Consider the following 19,478-nt stretch of genomic DNA (forward strand, 5'->3'; position numbering starts at 1 on the left):
GGCCTTTGCTTGATAGAGAAATGTGTTGTGATTTTTTCCAGTCTATAGTTTGAATGTTCATTTTCTTAAGAGTGTCTTTGAGGAACAGAAGTTTTAAATTCTAATGAAGTTCAATTTGCCAATTTTTTCTTTTATGATGAATTTTTTAAGTCCCCTCTAAGAAATTGTTGTCTACCCCAAGGTTGAAATATATTCTCTTGGGTTTGATTCTAGAAGCTTTACAGTTTTAGCTTTTGTGTTCAGGTATATGAACTGTGTCAAATTAAGTTTTGTTTGTTTTTAAGATTTTATTTATTTATTTGACAGAGAGAGACACAGCTAGAGAGGGAACACAAGCAGGGGGAGGGGCAGAGGGAGAAGCAGACTCCCCGCCAAGCAGGGAGCCTGATGCGGGGCTCGATCCCAGGACCCCAGGATCATGACCTGAGTCGAAGGCAGACGCTTAACTGACTGAGCCACCCAGGCGCCCCTCAAATTAAGTTTTTATGAGTCATTCAAAGTAATGGTTGTGTTTCATTGCTTTATATTTGTTTCCATAGAGATATCCATTAATTCTAGCAAAAATTTTTGAAATCTTTTCCTATAGGCTTTCCTAGAAGCCGTTATAAAGATTCAGTTAATGGTATATATGGGTGTCTACTGCTGTACTTTACTTGGTTTCATGGACCTATTTATCTTTTCTTATACCAAGAACAGCGTCCTCATTCATATAACTTCCTAAGACTTGAAATCAGATAGTGTGATTCCTCCAATTTTGTTCTTCTTTTTCAAAATTGTAGGCTGTGATAATTCCTTTGCTTATCCATATAAGTGATGAAAGGCATGTGCCAATTTCTCAAAAAAGAGCTTGCTGGGATTTTTCTTTAATATTGTACTGAGTGTGTATATCAGTTTGGGGAGAATTTTCATTTCCACAGCTTTGAGTCTTCTAATCTAAGAACACAGCATAAATATCTTGCCACTTATTTGGATCTTTTTTTCTGTGTGCTATGTTTTATAATTTACAGTGTAGAATTTTTTATCTTTTTTAAAGTTATTCTTTCTTTGTTTCAAGTTTATTTAAATTCTAGCTAGTTAACATATAGTGTAATATTAGTTTCAGGGGTAGACTTTAGTGATTCATCACTTACAAGTAACACCCAGTGCTCATCACAAGTGCCCTCCTTAATCCCCATCACCCATTTAGCCCATCCCTGCCCGGCTCTCCTCCAGCAACCCCGTTTGTTCTCTAGAGTTGAGTCTGTTTCTTGGTTTGCCTCTCTCTCTCTCTCTCTTCCCTTAGCTCATTTGTTTAGTTTCTTAAATTCCACATATAAGTGAAATCATATGCTCTTGCACTATTGGTGGGAATGCAAACTGATGTAGCCACTCTGAAAAACAGTACTGAGGTTCCTCAAATAGTTAAAAATAGAACTCCCCTACGATCCAGCAACTGCACCAGTAGGTATTTACCCAAAGGATACAAACATAGTGATGCAAAGGGACACATGTACCCCAATGTTTATAGCAGCATTATCAACAATAGCCAGATTATGGAAAGAGCCCAAATGTTTATCAACTGATGAATGGATAAAGAAGTTGTGGTATACATATACAATGGAATATTACTCAGCTATAAAAGAGAATGAAATCTTGCCATTTGCAAGGATGTGGATAGAGCTAGAGTATATTATGCTAAGCGAAATGAGCCAGTCAGAGAAAGACAAATACCATATGATTTCACTCATATGTGGAATTTAAGAAACAAAAGAAATAAACACAGAGGGGAAAAGAGAGAGTTCTTAAAGTCTTTTTTTTTCTATGCACTTTATTTAGCAATTAATTTTATTTTATTATGTTATGTTAGTCACCATACAGTATATCAGTTTTTGATGTAGTGTTCCATGATTCATTGTGTGTTAAATTCATTCTTAAGTAATTTATAATTTTGATACTATTGTAAATAATATTTTAAATGTTTTATTTACAATTATTTGCTGCTAGAATACAGAAATAAAACTTTAATATATTGACTTGATATCCTGAAATCTTACTACCTTCACTTATTAATTCTCACAAATCTCTCTCACTCTCTCTCTCTACTTCTCTTTCTCTCTCCTTTATTAGATCCCCCAATGGTATTTATCTTATAACTAGAAGTTTGTACCCTTTGGCCAACATCCTCCTACTCCCTCCACCCCTTAGCCCCTGGCAACCACATTCTACTCTCTGTTTCTATGAGTTTGGTTTTTTGTAGATTACACATGTAAGTGATATACAGTATTTGTCTTTCTTTGTCTGATTTGTTTCACTTAGCATAATTTTCTCAAGTTCCATCCATGTTGTTGCAAATGGAAGGATTGCTTCCTTTTTAATAGTTAGATAACAATCCATTGTATATATACATATATACCACATTTTCTTTATTCATTTGTCAATGAACACAAGTTGTTTTCACATCTTGGTTATTGTGAATAATGCTGCAATGAGCATGTGTTATACAAATATCTCTTTGTGGTAGTGATTTCATTTCCTTGACAGAAGTGTGATTGCTGGATCATATGTTAGTTATATTTTTAATTTTCTGAAGAACCTCCATACTGTTTTCCTTAGCAGCTGTACCAATTTTCCTTCCCTTTAACAGTGAAAAAAAAAAAGTTTCCTTTTCTCCAGATCCTTGCTAACACTTGTTATTTCTTGTGTTTTTGATAATAGCCATTCTTTTTTTTTTTTTTAAAGATTTTATTTATTTATCTGAGAGAGAGAGAATGAGAGATAGAGAACACGAGAGGGAAGAGGGTCAGAGGGAGAAGCAGACTCCCTGCCAAGCAGGGAGCCCGACATGGGACTCGATCCCGGGACTCCAGGATCACGACCCGAGCCGAAGGCAGTCGCCCAACCAACTGAGCCACCCAGGCGCCCTGATAATAGCCATTCTAACAGGCAGGCAGTGATAATCTCATTGTGGTTTGGATTGCATTTCCCTGATGATTAGAGTGATGTTAAATGGCTTTTCATGTACCTGTTGGCCATTTGTATGTCTTCTTTGGAAAAATGTTTATTCAAGTCTTCCACCTATTTTTATATTAGATTATTTGATTTTTGTTTGATTGTTATTGAGTTGTTTGAGTTCCTTACATATTTTGGATATTAACTCCTTATCTGATATATGGTTTGCAAGTATTCTCTTCCATTCCATATGTTCATTTTGTTGATTGTTTTATTACAGTTTTCCACACAAAAGATTATTTAATCTGTAAATAAAGGCAGTTTTACTTCTTTTCATCCAATCTTTTAGGGCTTTATTTCTTTTCCTTGCCTATTGCCCTGGCTAAAACCTCCAGCATAATGTAATGTTGAAATAGTGAGAATGGATACAATTTCCTTATTCCCTTTCAAGTAGGTGAAGTTGATTGATAGGGTTGTTTTGAAAACGTCTGTTTATTAATTGATATTTTTGTCTGCTTCCATCAATTACTAAATGATATTAAAATCTCTGTGTTGAATCTCTGGGTTTTTTTTTCATGTAATTTAAAGTTTTGTATTAGGCACATACATATTTTGGATTGTTATGTTTTCTTGATGAATTGACCCTTTATCATTATGAAATGTTCTCTTTTTTATCTCTGATATTTCAGTGGGAAAAACTCCTTTTCTTGAAGTTGTTTTGGTTAATATTAATAATGCCACTCTAGGCTTCATAGGATTACTTATTGCATGGTATGGTTTTTTCCATCCAGTGACTTTCAATGTATATGTGCCTTTACATTTAAAGTGCATTTCTTCTGGACAATATGTAATTTTGTCCTGTTTTGTTTATTCCATCTGACAATCTCTGTTTTCTCCCCCCAAGTTTTTATTTAAATTCCAGTTAGTTAACATACAGTGTAATATTAATTTTAGGTGTAGAATTTAGTGATTCATCACTTATGTACAACACCAAGTGCTCATCACAAGTTCTGCCTTTTTATTGGAATTTAAAAAAAAAAAATTTAAGTAATCTCTACACCTGTTGTAGGACTCGAACTTACAACCCCAAGATCAAGAGTTGCATGCTGCACCAACAGAGCCAGCCAGGCACCCCTACATACTTGCAATCTTAGCACACAAATATCAAGGAGGAAATAAGCTACCATTCATGGAAGATCAGCACTTTTCTCTAGGGCACATGCAACTTCTACAGAATTTTCCTTAAAATGTTATCAGTTTCAGTCACTTTACATTAATGTAATTATTGGTGTGGCTAATTTTAAGACTACCATGTTTTTTGTTTACTAATTATAAGGGTTTTTTGGATCTATGTTCTAATTTTCATGCCTAGTCACTGAAGTTATTTTTTTTAGTGAAGTTATTTCTAATGTTGCATTTTTTAGTTCTAAAATTTCCATTTTTATAGTTGCCATTTTCTTATTAATATGTCTCATCTATTCACTCATGATTATATTATTTTTTTAATTCTTGAAAATGTTCATAATAGTTGCTCTAAAATCCTTGTATGCCAATTCCAACATCCACTTTACCTTGGGTCTAATTTAAATGATCTCTTTCTTTTTTACTTTTGTCATATTTTTCTGCTTCTTCATATGTCTAGTCATATTTGATTACTTGCAGAACATTGTATATGTAACATTGTCAGGAGTTAGAATAATGTTGTTTTCTTTTAAAGGGTATTGGCTTTTTTCTGAAAAGTACTACAGTATTGGTAGATTATTTTGGTCCTTGCAAGATGGGTTATTTTTCTATTTGTTTTTGTATTTAATCCTAGGATACGTCCTTTACACACATTATAGGTTTTTGTCATCTCTCATGAATAATGGAGATATTCAACAAGGTCTCTACTCTTTCTAGACCAGAGCTGCACCATTCCTAGCACTACATGACCTCAGGTGGCACTATCCAGCTCACAGTCACACAGCAGTCCATATTTTCTAAGTCTTGGAGCCTCACTCTGTACCTGCCTTTTGCCAGGGCACTGCAATACTCTATTTCCCCAGTTCTCTGCCCCACCAATTGCAGCTAATTCAGGAATCCACTCTGCTTGAGCTCCATTTGGGTTCCTTGTCCTTGCAGGTTAAAGATCCCCTAACACAGAATGACAGAATTATTGAAGGGTTCACACCAGGTGTTTCCCTTCTCTCAAGGATTATGATTCTTCACTGCCTATTGTGCAATGCCTGAAAGCTATTACCTAATAATTCTTGTTAGTTTTTAATTGTTTTTGGCAGAAGGGCAAGTTTAGTACCAGTTTTTCCATCATGGCCATGAAAGAAAGACCTAGGAAGCTTCTTACAAAGTGTAAGGAGCTAAACAGTGTTAAATGTTATTGGTAATATTGCTGTGTGGTGGTAAAGTTAAGTAAGATAGTATTTCGGGATGAGTCTTACAACATAACTTCATGGGTTCAAAACGATAATTTCATTCATTCATCTGGGAGTTCACCTAAACATTAAATATTCCTTTTTCTTTGCCCACTTTAGCCTTTTTGTCTCTCAAGTCTGTGCAGAAGCTTCTAGGGGGAATGTCTTATTTTCTCGCCTTAAAATTTGTTAACTTGTGTTCTGTCACTAGCAAGAGATTTTCATTATATGTACATTTCATTTTTTCTTCTTGCAATGTACATAGATTATATGCCATACCATGTCATGACTAAGAAGGGTGAAATTTTCCCATAGTCAGCTATTTTATGCCTGCTTAGGACTCCTCAAATTCTGTAAGTGTTCAGGGTACAACTACTGAATTTTACTAAGGACTGGCCTGCTGCACTTGGATCTGCATACACTCAGTGATGAGTGCAGTGGTTATGGTCCATAGCATTGACCAATTTTCATGCTTCCTTTCTATTTTTAGCTTTTTAAAATGTCTTCCTTCCTTTACCTATATATTGAATGGAGCATCTAGAATCTCTACCCCATACCAAATATCTGTAGGTAGCCATAACTCTTAACCAAATCTCAAAAACAAACAAACACACAAAAACCAGAAAGAATGCCCATGGCAGCATTATTGGGAACATTTCAAGTATAAAAGATTAGTACATATTTGTGTGTAGCTTTGAGTGTCACCAGTCTTGTGGCTTGGGATAGGAGGAGAATTAGTTTCTATTTAAATAACTATTTCTGTGCTAGTACATGTTCAGACTTTCCTTTATATACTACCATTAACCCTCTAGAAGTATTTCACTTTTTATTTTGAGCTTATATATAGATGGGACCTTGAAAAATGGGTTGTCCACATGGCATGTTTTAGAAAGAAGCTGAGTAAAATTTAGATGAATAGATAGTCATGATTACTTCATGATGCTCAATGAATGACATACTGGATGATGCTAAGGGTATGTCTTCAATGGTGGCTACCAGAAAAAAGCATATAATTTTTCAACATATGTGATATATAGGGCTCCTTGACTGGAGATGGATGATTTGCAGGTTTTAGGGTAGGTTCCATGTGACTCCCCAGAACTGACAATGTTCAGTAGAATCTGCTCACTTTGCTGCTGTTGGCAGATAGAAGGGGAGCACATTAGTTAATATTTCAAAATATTATCACATTGCATAAACCTGTTACAAGATTGCAATAGCTGATTCTAATAATCCTTTAACTTTGACTTAAATGTACACAATATAAGTGGCAAGGTCTAATTAAATCTCTCTGGTTTTATATTCAATAGACATGTCTCACATTTGCATTGGCTGTCTTCTGCCATTTGGGGCCAATCAATCAATCAACCAATCAAACCTGGACTCATCCCAGTTTTAGATTCCCTTCTCTTCCTGGATTATTAACTTGTAAAGTAATATGGTTAGAATAAAAGATAATACTTCTAGGGAAAAATTAGTCCTGATTTATTTATCTAAAGTTTTGGTTTGCCTAGAATGACTGTTTTTGTTTTGTTTTGTTTTGTTTTGTTTTTATCCTTCTTAAATGCTTTTCTCTTGTTCTTCCCTTATTATTTTGGCTCAGGTTCTTTCATCCTGTATTTTTTTGAGAATTTTTTTTTTTTACTGAGAAGGTTCTTTAGCATCTTTTTTGCCATCATCTGACTTACAGAATATGTTGAAGTTACAATCAGTAAGATTGCCAAATACCTTTGTCCATCTGTGTTTACCTTTGCTCTGGTAAAGACACAGGTAGGAGAGGAAATTGCTGTCAGTTCATACTTGACCTATTCTATACTGGACATATTCTCCCTGAAAACATTTGTTGTTTTTCTCAAGGAAGAGATTGTGGAATGTTGGGTCATGAGCTGATTTATTCTTGGGGAAAAAAAATCCATAAACTCTTATTCCTCTTTATCCTGATATAATGAATTTATAGATCCTTAAAATTAATATTAGAATTAAAACTAAGGAGTTGTTTAGAGTCCGGCAATGGTATCCCAGGGTCCTTTATCAATTATGCCCTAAAACCTTATATGTCTAACCACAAACAAATCTCAAAACAACAACAAAAAATCATATTCTTATAAGCAAATAGACATCCTTGCGTTATGACCACAGGTTTTGAGGAGCTAAAAAGACTCTGCCTAACTGACAAGCTGATCTTGAAATTCATATAGAAATGCAAGAGACCCAGAATAGCTAAAGCAATCTTGAAAAAGAACCAGTTGGAGAACTCATATTTCCCAATTTCATAACTTACTACAAAGCCATAGTAATCAAGGTTATGTGCTACTGGCTTACAGGTAGATACATAGATCAATGAAATAAAACTGAGAGTCCAGAAATAAATCTGTACATTTATGATCAACTGATTTTCAACAAAGGGGCCATGACAATTAAATGGGGGAAGAAACTCTTTTCAACAAATGGTGGTGGACAACTGGATATGCATGCACATACAAAAGAATGAAGGGACATCTACCTTACCTTATATGCAAAAAATAACTCAAAATGAATCAAAGACATAAATAAAAGTGCTAAAACTGTAGCTTCTTAGGTGAAAATATAAATGTCATAGATGTTAGTCTGCAGGACCTTCAATTAAATAATGGTTTCTTAGGTATGACACCAAAAGAACAAAGAACCAGAGAAAAAATAGATAAATTATATTTCATCAAAATAAAAGACTTTTGTCACAGGATGTTATAAAGAAAGTGAAAGGGCAATCCACATAATGGTAGGAAATATTTGCATATCATATATATGATAAGTATCTAGTATCCAGAATATATGAAGAACCCTTATGACTCAATATAAAAAGACAACCCAATTAAAAATGCACAAAGTATTAGAATGCATGTTTCTTCAAAGAAAATATACAAACGGCCTTTGTCTTTCTCTGATTGACTTATTTTGCCTAGTATAATACTCTCTAGCTCCATCCATGTCATTGCAAGTGGCAAGATTTCATTCTTTTTCTATGGCTGAGTAATATTCCATTATATATACATATATACACCACAACTTCTTTATCTATTCATCAGTCGATGGACACTTGGGCTGTTTCCATAATTTGGCTATTGTTGATAATGCTGCTATAAACATTGGGGTGCGTGTATCTCTTTGAATTAGTATTTTTGTATCCTTTGGATAAATACCTAGGAGTGCAATTGCTGGATGGTAGGGGATTTCTATTTTTAACTTTTTGAGGAACCTCCATACTGTTCTGCAGAGTGCTGCACAGTTTGCTTTCCCACCAACAGTTCAAGAGCATATGATTTCACTCATATGTGGAATTTAAGAAACAAAGCAAATGAGCAAAGGGAAAAAAAGAGAGAGGCAAACTGAGAAACAGACTCTTTAACTATAGAGAACAAACTGATGGTTACCAGAGGGGAGGTGATTAGGGGGATGGGTTTTATAGGTGATGGCACTTGTGATGAGCACTGGGTGTTGTATGTAAGTGATGAATCACTAAATTCTACTCCTGAAACTAATATTACATTATATGTTAACTAACTGGAATTTTAAATAAAGACTTGAAACTAAAAACAAAATGAAATAAAAGGATGAACTTTCTGGCATGTGAGTATATCCTAATAAAAAATAAATAAAAAATATTTGGGGATCCTGTCCTTGCACTACTGAATCAGAATTGAGGTGGTGGGATAGTTGCTAGGAATTTGTATTTTAACAAGCTCTCCGGAAGATTCTTGTGCACACTAGGTTTGAGAAGTCCTCTTGCAAAACATTAAATAGTTTTATTTATTTATTTATTTTTTAAGATTTTATTTATTTATTGGAGAGACAGAGAGCGTGGGGGGGAGGGGCAAAGGGAGAGGGAGAAGCAGACTCCCCACTGAGCAGGAAGCCCACCAAGGAGCTTGATCCCAAAACCCTGAGATCATGACCTGAGCCAAAGGCAGACGCTTAACTGACTGAGCCACCCAGGTGCCCCATAAAACATTAAATAATTTTAAAAAGACTCTAACAAACTAGTGCTTGTAATGTCCTTTCTGGCACCTTTTTCTCATTAAGGCTTCAGAGTATATCCTTATAGAGCTTTATAACAATGAAAAATTTTTCACAAGTTTATAGTAATAACAACAACAACAATGCCTATCATAGGTGCCAAACAGATTTTTAAAAATCATATAGTCAGATCACAGCACCTCATGTTCTCCAAATACTTTCTGCTGACTCAATGCCATGTAAAGGCTTTTATTTTCTCTTGGTCAGCTCTTTCTCTTATTCCCCTCAGCAATAAATTCCTGATCTGGTCTCTTCAATTCCTGATCTACTCACTCTCTGGTAGAAAGTTCCTCAATTCACATCTCCTTGTCTTCAGACTTCTCTATATTTGTACCTAGCTTTGTCTTCTTCCCATTCATTCATTCTTGTGTTAATTTTAGCTGTTCTGACAGCTAAATCATTGTAGTTTTGATTTATATTCCCCCAGTGGGTGATGTTGAGCATCCAATTCATTCATTCTTATACTCAATTTCTATTCATTGAAAAATTCTAGTGAGCTAGGAGCACTAGGAGCTAAATATACAATGATGAACAGGGTGGCCAACTTATAATCTAATGAAAGAAGTAAAAATAAAACAGTCAAGGAAACAAGATAGAGATTGCAATATGCAATAGATGCTATGAAGGAGGCAGAGTAATTTCATAGCTTGGTAAAAAGTAACATGGGCTGGGAGTGCTTACATTAAAATAATGGTCAATGAAGAGATGACATATTAAGCTGACTCCAGAAGCATACTCAAGACTGAGACCTGCAAACAGCTTGCTGAAGAGGGCTTCAAACAGAAAGAACAGTGAGGGCAGAGGTAGGAAAGAACATGTGTGTGTGTGTGTGTGTGTGTGTGTGTGTGTGTGTGTGTGTTTGACCATCATAAATCTGTTTTGTTTTGTTTTGTTTTGTTTTAGATTTTATTTAAATTCAAGTTAGTTCATATATAGTGTATCATTAGTTTCAGGGGTAGAATTTAGTGATTCATCAGTTGCATATAACACCAGTGCTCATTACATCAAATGCCTTCTTTAATGCCCATCACCCAGTTACCCCATCCCCCCACCCCAAACCCCTCCATCAGACAGAGAGGGAGGCAAACCATAAGTGACTCTTAACTATAGGGAACAAACTGAGAGTTGTTGAAAAGCTTGTGTTTTAATAACTAAAAGAAGGCTGACAATGGCTAGAACTTGGTTAGAAAGAGGAAGAGTAGTGTGAGTGAGGTCAGAAAGATGAACAAGCCAAACCGTACAAAAATTTCTAGGCCAAGGAACAGAACTAATACTTTATTTTATTTCCAGTGAAAAGCCTTTCAAAGACTTTATGTCGCAAGAAGATCTGACTCATTTTATGTTTTAAAAAACACCTAACTTCTGCATGAAACAGTAGTGTAAAATTTGGACACAGGCTGAGGCAGGAGGATCACTTGAGCCCAGGAGTTCTGGGCTGTAGTGTGCTATGCCGATTGGGTGTCCCCATTAAGTTCAGCATCAATATGGTGACCTCCCGGGAGCAGGGAGCCACCAGGTTGCCTAAGGGGGGGTGAACCGACCCAGGTCGGAGATGGAACAGGTCAAAACTCCCGTGCTGATCAGGGGAGAAGGCAATTCTAACAATTTAGGTGAATAGTAGGCAAACTAGATAATTCATGAGAATGCCACATGTTTTTGTAACTGAAGTCATACTGAAAAGTGAAGCCGACAGTGATTTGCAGGCACCATGCCTATGACTGTTTTCATGCTATAATGACAGTATTGAATAATTTTGACAGGGACCATAGAGTCTTCAAAGCAAAAATATTTACCACCTAGTCCTTTACAGAAGTCTGCCAACCCCTTGTCTAGATGAGAGATATGACATGGATGGGGAGGATATCAAATGGAGATGTAGAGATGTTGGAAGATTATGAATATACTTTGTAGATGCAACCTTCTCCACATGCTGATGGATTGGACGCAGGCAAAGAAAATTCAAGAATTACTTCTAGTTGTTTGATGGAAACAAGAGAGTGTATAGTAATAGTATTTACTGAGAGGCAAAAGACTGGAGAAGGAACATGTTTAGATGGTTGTGGAATTAGGAATTCTCTTTAAGACATATAGAGTTTGAAATGCCTGTGATATATCCAAGTGGAAGTATCAAGGAGGAAGTTGTACAGGGGTGTGAAACTCAGAGAAGTGGTCTGTGGTGGAGCTCTTGTGTGAGTAACATCAGCATGAAGAATGACTTGTGGAACCTACCTAGTGAGAGAGCTAAGAAGTCATGGTCTAGAAAAGTGGCTAGAGGACTCTAATATTTAGTGGTTTCCTGTCTGAGAGTATTTGTCCTCACGTTCAAGTTGTTTCCTTTTTTCTGCATTTCTGATCGCTTCTTATCTCCAGGATTTGGCTCAGTACTTTATATAGATTTTCTATCACCCCTATAACAAATGCTATTATGCTATTAATACTCTTTGTGTACATATAAGGAAAACACAGTTCCAGAGAGCTTAATCATCTTGCTACATATCTTGTCAATGGTAGTTTCTGATTCCAAGGCCCATGACCTTTCCCTTTGCCACATTGTTCCCCAGAGGAAGTCTTTAGGCCATATTTGGTGAGATGTGGCTAGAGAGTGCTGTCAGCTATCACTTCTTCTTGCTGTTCACACCCTCCTGGAGTGCAATCTGCTTTACATTATATATAAAAACTTCACAAAACTGGCCCTTTTCAGAGACCTATTCAAAGAGACCTCATGCAGACTCTCTTGTGGTTCTAATATTTTGCTAAAGGCAAAGATGTCATTAGTTACAGATAACAAATAACAATTTAAGCAAAAAAAGACATGCATTAAAAAGATACTGAGAGGTTCATACAATTTCCAACAAGGCCAAAAAACCAGTCTCAAAAGATACACATCAAGAAAAATGTCCAAAACCACATAGCAGAACCAGGCTGGTGCAGACAACACAAGCTTCCCTCGATGGTCATGGACACCAGAGTTTGCATTACTCCTACACACTTGCAATGCTGGGCAGTGGATGCTTTCATGAGAACTGCTGCAGCCGAAACAAGACGTAGCCACCATCACTGCCACTGTCCAGCTGGAATTACCCTACCTCCTCTAGATGGGTCTCACTACAGATATTTTCTTCAGTAAGTACTGAAACCTATCAAGGGCTTCTGATAACATCTCCTGAGACATCTATTTAAATGCATGAGAAACCTCATTGAGGAGACCAAGGAAGATTTTTCCCTATTTTTCATCTTCTGCTGGCACCCAGCATCTTAATTACAAATACTAATTTTGTAGCAAGCCAAAAAATTCATCTTGCTTGGCACGGGGGACAGCTTTTTGGCCAGTCTTAGGTAGACAATTAATAGTATCATACTCAATAGATATTCATGTGCTTTTTTTTCAGAATTATTTTTCAATTGGTAAGGCATTTGGATTTTGGGATCCTATAACTCTCTGACCAACTGTTAGCCAACAATTCTATAACAGATGTCTTTAGGTCACTAATCTTAAATAAAGCAATTATCCAATGTTTATTCTAATACTTCCATAGTCATTTAACGTTTTGATGTCATTTGCCTTGTGAATAGCCAACATTCATTTCATGTAGAGACAGTACAGTAACCCTAGCCATGAATTCCCCTTTGATACAGTCTACTATCCACAGATCATTTAGCTTTCATCATTTAAAAGCTATTTGGACTCAATTCATAAGGTCTTCTGAAAAAGATCCTCAAAGTAGGTGAGGTAACTGATTTTTACTAGACTACTCTTGTGATAATGTACTAGGACCTTGGAGAGGATAAAAATAGCCTTATCGATGTCACTATTACTATAGTTCATGTTGGATTCCCACGTGATATAGCATTCATATGACCCATTCTTATATTGTTACAATATCACATTTTTAAAATTGAAGTATGATTAGCATACAGTTAGTTATACTAATTATATGAATTTCAGGTATACAATATAATTATTTAACAATTCTATACATTACTTAGTGCTCATCTGGATAAGTGTACTCTTAATCCCCTTTAAAAAATATGGAATCCTGGGACGCCTGGGTGGTTCAGTTGGTTAAACGTCTGGCTTCAGCTCAGGTCATGATCCCAGGGTCCTGGGATTGAGTCCCACATCGGGCTCCCTGCTCAGCTGGGAGACTGCTTCTCCCTCTCCCTCTGCCTTCCACTCCCCCTGCTTGTGCTCTCTCTCTCTCTCTCTCTCTCTGTCAAATAAATAAAATCTTTAAAAAAATATGGAATACTTCATGAATTTCATGTCCTTCTTGCACAGGGGCCATGTTAATCTTCCCTGTATTGTTCCAAATTTAGTTTATGTGCTGCTGAAGTGAGCACTGCAATCTCACAATTTAATCAAAGAATTTCAATTTCTCCCTAATGTACCCTAGATTGGAAAAGCACCAGTACTCAAACAACAAAGACCCACTTTTATTATTTAATGCATTTATTTCATAGACATTATTGATCACCAACTGTACGAGGGGAAAGGCTATTGTCTTATAACCTTAAGTGATAGGAAGGGCAGATAGTAATCAGAAAAAAGTCTTAGAAATTTTCCTTTCTTCTACCCTTTTTATTCTCTAATTGATAGAGGCTTATCAGTCAGAGAATAGACTTTAGCATTTCAAAGTTTAGTTTGCCATTAAGAGACTAAATCTCTATATATTTCTATCACTATGGCCCTTCTCTGGTTCTGAGAGGCCTTTTCTTAGTTCCAAGCAATTCTCCCCTGGTGGTAGTAGTTACCTCATGGTGGTAGCAGAGATGCAAGAATGCCACTGGGACCTTGGTTTTTCAAGGACTGAGGATATGTAAACTCTACTTAGGGAAGGAATGCTGGCTAGACACAAACCCCAAAGCTTTTAACGTGGAAGTCATGATTTCAACATGCTGTCATGACCACATTGATGTCAATAACCAAGGTATGAGCTGAGATTCCAGAAATGTCTTTGTAATCTTCTCCTTTTGTCCCTATTTTAAACCTTGAATACTACTTCCCTATCTTGCTTCTCCCAAATTTTAGTTACTGCCACCAAAAATTAGGGTGATGGGGTGGTCACTCAACATTCTCAGTTCATCTATGTCTACACAGAAGACTTACTTAGCTTCATCTAGCATCTGTTCTCGTATTTCCTAAGTGAACTTAATCTTCTAGAATTTGCTCCATTAATCCTCTCTCCACTGTCTTCAGAAATAGCTTTTTCAGCATCAGCACATAAGAGATTTCTGTTTTCTCCTGTCCTTTGGTGGATTTAACATACATATCTCTTCTTTTCCATTCATTTCCTTTCCCTTTCCTTTCCTTTCCTCTCTTCTCCATATTCCAAATATCTCTTCAATAGTCTTTAATAGTAAGGCCACAGTCTCAGAGATATTCATAATCTTTGGTCATTGAACAACCTCCAGAGGAGAAACTTGTCAACAGATTTTCATAAGTCTCTTTCTCTTTTAGCTCATTATTTCAGCTATCTTTCCCTAGGATTATGTAGCCTCCTACAGAAAGATGTAGTCCTGTGACTACAACCATGGTTTTTGATATATCAGAGAGTCTGTCATGAACATTAAGACCTATCCCATCACTGGTCCTGAACTATAGCCCAAATTTCAGAGAAGTCTGCCTGGAAAACTAAGAAAAACTGGAGCTTCTATGTACTGAAAAATTCCCTCCTTTTCATTTGTTTTTAAACTTTGGCAACCGTAAGTACTGACTTAGAGATTAGTTCCTAAGGGATCCTCTTCCTTTGCCACCTTGGACAGTTCCCACAAACCCTAGGTGTCCCTCTCTCTCAGAAGCTATGTATTCATCTAAAGGCTCTGATACAGGAAGAGAAGTGGTTTAACAACTGCTCCATAATCTCTAGGTGGTCCTGTTGATACCAGCAGACATAGGAAGGGCCAATATGAACTCTTCAGTTTGTTAGTTCATATAACCCTTTAGTTCACAATTTAGCAGCCATGGGAAGGATGTCCCCACAAATTCTATCTAGGGATAGTGATGTCTGAGATGGGGAAATGTGTGATTCCTCTCTCCTTCTTTATGCCTGAGGCATCACAGGTGCCTGAAATACACAATGTTTAAAGCCCTAAATGCAAGTGTCAAGGCTATCATAGGCTAGGTGGGCTTTTGGCATGTAAGATGTTATTAAGTTATGAAGTCTATTATTCTCTAGAAATGACTCATTAATTTACATTCCTACTCACCCCTAAACCATTTTCAGATGTTAGTTTCCAGGCATGTAAGAAGTTGTCCCAGTTATCCGGATCGAGAATAACACTGACAAGAGATAACCTGCTGTGGTTGCATGTTTTATGCTTGCCTTGTGTGTTGCCTTTCTATTACCTCCCTGTGCCTCAATGACTAGGCCAACACTCTACCCTGTGTGAGGAGTTAAAGAGCATGAGAGACTTTTCCTCCTGATTTATCAACAGTGCAGCCTTGTTCATTTCTTTTTTTGTCCTCTTCTTATCACAGAAAGACTTGCCAGGGGAGTTGCTCCACTCAGCTGTAAGCCTGGACAAGACCTTATCTTGCTATAGCCCTCGTTGCTTGATTGATGATTGTTTTGCTTATGCCACAGTTGGCCACCAAAACAGGGACTTGCATTAGCCTTCTTTCTGTATGGATGGACACATTTAGGGGGAGACTTTCCAAGACCTACTTAACATCCATCTTCAGAGCAGATGCCTTTCCCCAGAGTGCCACAACAGATGTGATTTAAACCTCAAATTTTACACTAAAACATTTGTTTCATGTTCAGCAATGAGATGATTTTGCTTCAATTTTTTACTTAAATATTTATTTGTTACTGGTCAACTCATCAAACACTGGGGCTTATGGAAAACCCCTGATACTTCATGACACAGGTAAGAATGAGCTGTCTGTTGATTTAGCAATATGAGATGTTGGAGTGCAAAATAGGAGATTCCCAATAAAAACAATATTAATGCCCAACTGTGCATTTCCGTTTCTGAGATCAGTCATCTCTGAGTTGGGTTTCGCCAACCTGGTTGCCTTAATCATGTTGATACTTGTGATACAAATCTTAGTATTTAATGTTTTGGTAAATACCAAAATTGTGAATTGGCTCCAAAATGATTCAAGCATGCTTATGAATCATAGAAATCTCAAATAGTATGATTGGATATGGGCTAATATTTGGATTTACTAACATATTACAGGTGTATATACTGGAGAAATGGGTAGAAGATAGAAATGAGAGAGTAAATGTAATAAAACATATCCTTACAGTTTTTTGATTTATTATTGTGATTGAATAAAAAAATATAATTCTATATTTACATAATGCTATAATACATCTACCATTTCTCCAAAAGCAGGGATTATAAAGAGACCTCTCACTTGTACTTTTCTTCATCATTTGATAGCCATGCTCACTAAAGCTGGCGTTACTGGCCTCTGGCAATTGTTGCTGACACTTAATAAATTAGTCTTAACTATCCTTATGCTGCTAGGACACATGATACTGGTTTATAGCTGAAAAAAATAACAGGATATGGTGTAACATGACGCACTAAATCCTCTGCTGAATCAGGCTTTTGTTTTTCTCAACTATCTTCCTCTTTCATCTGGCAGTTGATCTAATTATATCTTACCTCTATTCATGAAACCTAAAGGTCTAACTAGGTCAACACTAGAAAGACTGTGACTGTTGCCATTCCTGTTGCCACTTACTTCTTCCTCTAAACAAGCACTTTAACAGGTAAGAAAGGCCTTACTTACCTGAATATTTGTTACAGATAAGCCCCCAATTCTTGGCTCTCCTGATCCTTTTTTTTTTTTCTCTTTCTTTCATTATTTCACCACTAGCCAGCCCCACTCTATCAGGTAATAATAAACAACAGCTAATATTTAATGACAACTACTTTGTGCAAAGTACATTTTATGAATTATCTGAATTTAATCCTGCCAACAACAAACTCTTTTAACCCATTTTTAGATAGGAATATGGAAGTTTAGGGAGGTTCAGTGGCTTGGCTAAAATCACATGGGAATGTGGTGGAAGTGGAGCTCAAAATCAGGCCTTGTGACAGCAGAGCCCATTCAGGTAACTGACACCTGATAGTCTTCCTTGCCTCTCTCCCAAGGTCCATTTTACATATGCACAACTTTACCTGCTGAGGATGGGATTTGACTTTTTACAATGACAGGGCAGGTGTGTCAAAGTGTCAGCACTTTCCATGCTCTTGCCACTTGCCATCATCCCCATCCATTTGTTCATATCTGTCTCATCAGCTTTTCTCTATGACATTTATTTATTCATCAACCATTTATTGAGCTTCTACTAAATACCAGGCAATGCTCCCAGCACTGAAGATATAGCAATAAACCAATTAATGTTTCTCTCTCAAGGAATTGGGGGTGACATTTGATGAATAAGGAAAAAATAAGGAAAAACATTGTGTGCGTATGTGTATTATAAAGTGTGTTCTAAGGAGGACTCTAATGCAATGATATTTGAGCAAAAGCCTGAAATAAGTGGACAAACTTAAAGGCTTTAGGAAAAAAAGTATTCCGGGCATATAGAACAGCAGGTGCTAAGATCCCAAGGTAGGAGTTTGCTTTGTATATTTAAAAACAAGTGTATCTGAGCATTATTAGTAAGAAGTAGTTAGAGGTGGTAAGATTGGAAGATTTGTGACTTGTAGGGTATAATGAGAACTTTGGATTTTCTCTGAGTGAATGACAAAGCCATTTGGAAGATCTTAAACAGAAGAGTGAAATAACCTCTCTCACTTTTTAAAAGTATACCATGCACTATGTGAAAAATAGAACACAGGGAAGTGAAGAAAGATGAAAAGAGATCAGTGTGAAATCTTTTACAACAATTCAGTTGCAAGATGATAATGCCTTCATTTATAGTGGGATCCTTATAGCTGGTGAGAAGTTTTTGAGTTGGGGGTATCTTTGAGAGGTAGAGCTAATGGGACTTGAGGATGAATTGGATTCAAGGCATGATATGCATGATGTATTAAGAATGGCTCTGAGATTAGCATGAGCAAAGTGGAAGCATGAAGTTGCCATCATTGAGACAGGGAAACTCAAGAAGATTAGATGGGGGATGATTTGAGATTTAAAGTTGTATTTGGGTCATGTAATGTTAGAAATTCCTATTCATTCAAGTAAAAATTTAAAGTATTACACAGCTGGATATAGGATGTGTAGTAGAACAAGGGATTTGGTTTGAATTATGTAAAGTTGGGAGTGATTATCACATGGATGGTATTTACAATCAGAGAATTGGATTAAATCACTTGTGGAAGTGACTACAGAATAAAGAAGAGAAGCCTCCTCTTAATAGTTCCTTATCCTAGTTGCACATCAGAATTCCCATGGGACCTTAAAATATATATACATATCAAAGTTCCACCACAGGCTCATCGAATCAAAATCTTTGAGAGCAGAACCCAAGAATCTATATTGTCAATATCCCCAGGTGATTGATTATGTAGAAATTGACATGTGTTTGGGAATCAGTATTATAAGCCATTCTGTTTGTGTTATAATAGGAATTAATTTTTAATGCTGTGAAGACATGTCTCTCCATGTCCACTGTCATCTACTTAAATCCAAGCTATGGTTTTCCCTTACCCTAAGTGTTCTACTCACATCCATCCTTACCCCTATGTTTGCACAATTAGCGCAATAATTTTTTCAAAGAATAAATCTTCAGTGCATCTCATTGTTCTCAAGGGCAACAATCCTTAATGTGGTCCGCAAAATCATGCCTGGTATTGGCCATCTGTCTAACCACCTCATCAGGCATCAGCCACCTCCTTGCTCTCTGCACTACAATCAGACACTGGTCTTGCTTCAGGCCCAAGTATACATCTATTTCCTCTTGTCCCCCGGTTTTGCATTTGCTCTATCTTCTGATGATTTTATCCTCCCTTCTTTCACCTAATTAACTCTTACTTGTCTTTTGACTTTGACTCAATCATCATTTCTTCAGAGAAGGCTTCTCTGACTTTTCTGACTAAACCAAATTCCTTACTTCCCCTGGTACCAGGTTATGAAATAAATTTAGGAAGTTATGATTAGGATTTTTAAAAAAAGGAAATAGA

General features: G+C 36.5%; 2 non-coding genes across 2 annotated transcripts; one reads left to right on the forward strand and one right to left on the reverse strand.

Annotated features, from left to right (window-relative positions):
* Positions 1-10,753: 10,753 nt before the first annotated feature.
* LOC148164908 (signal recognition particle RNA) lies at positions 10,754-11,041 on the forward strand. Its single transcript, XR_015767820.1, has one exon.
* Positions 11,042-13,624: 2,583 nt separating this feature from the next.
* Positions 13,625-13,730, reverse strand: LOC114206876 (U6 spliceosomal RNA). The gene has a single exon (XR_003608735.1). It is a non-coding gene; the product is annotated as a U6 spliceosomal RNA (small nuclear RNA).
* Positions 13,731-19,478: the final 5,748 nt, after the last annotated feature.

The sequence above is a fragment of the Eumetopias jubatus genome, unplaced genomic scaffold, assembly GCF_037043125.1.
Source record: "Eumetopias jubatus isolate StellerSeaLion01/CBP00866 unplaced genomic scaffold, mEumJub1_p1.0 scaffold_2, whole genome shotgun sequence".
NCBI lineage: Eukaryota > Metazoa > Chordata > Mammalia > Carnivora > Otariidae > Eumetopias > Eumetopias jubatus.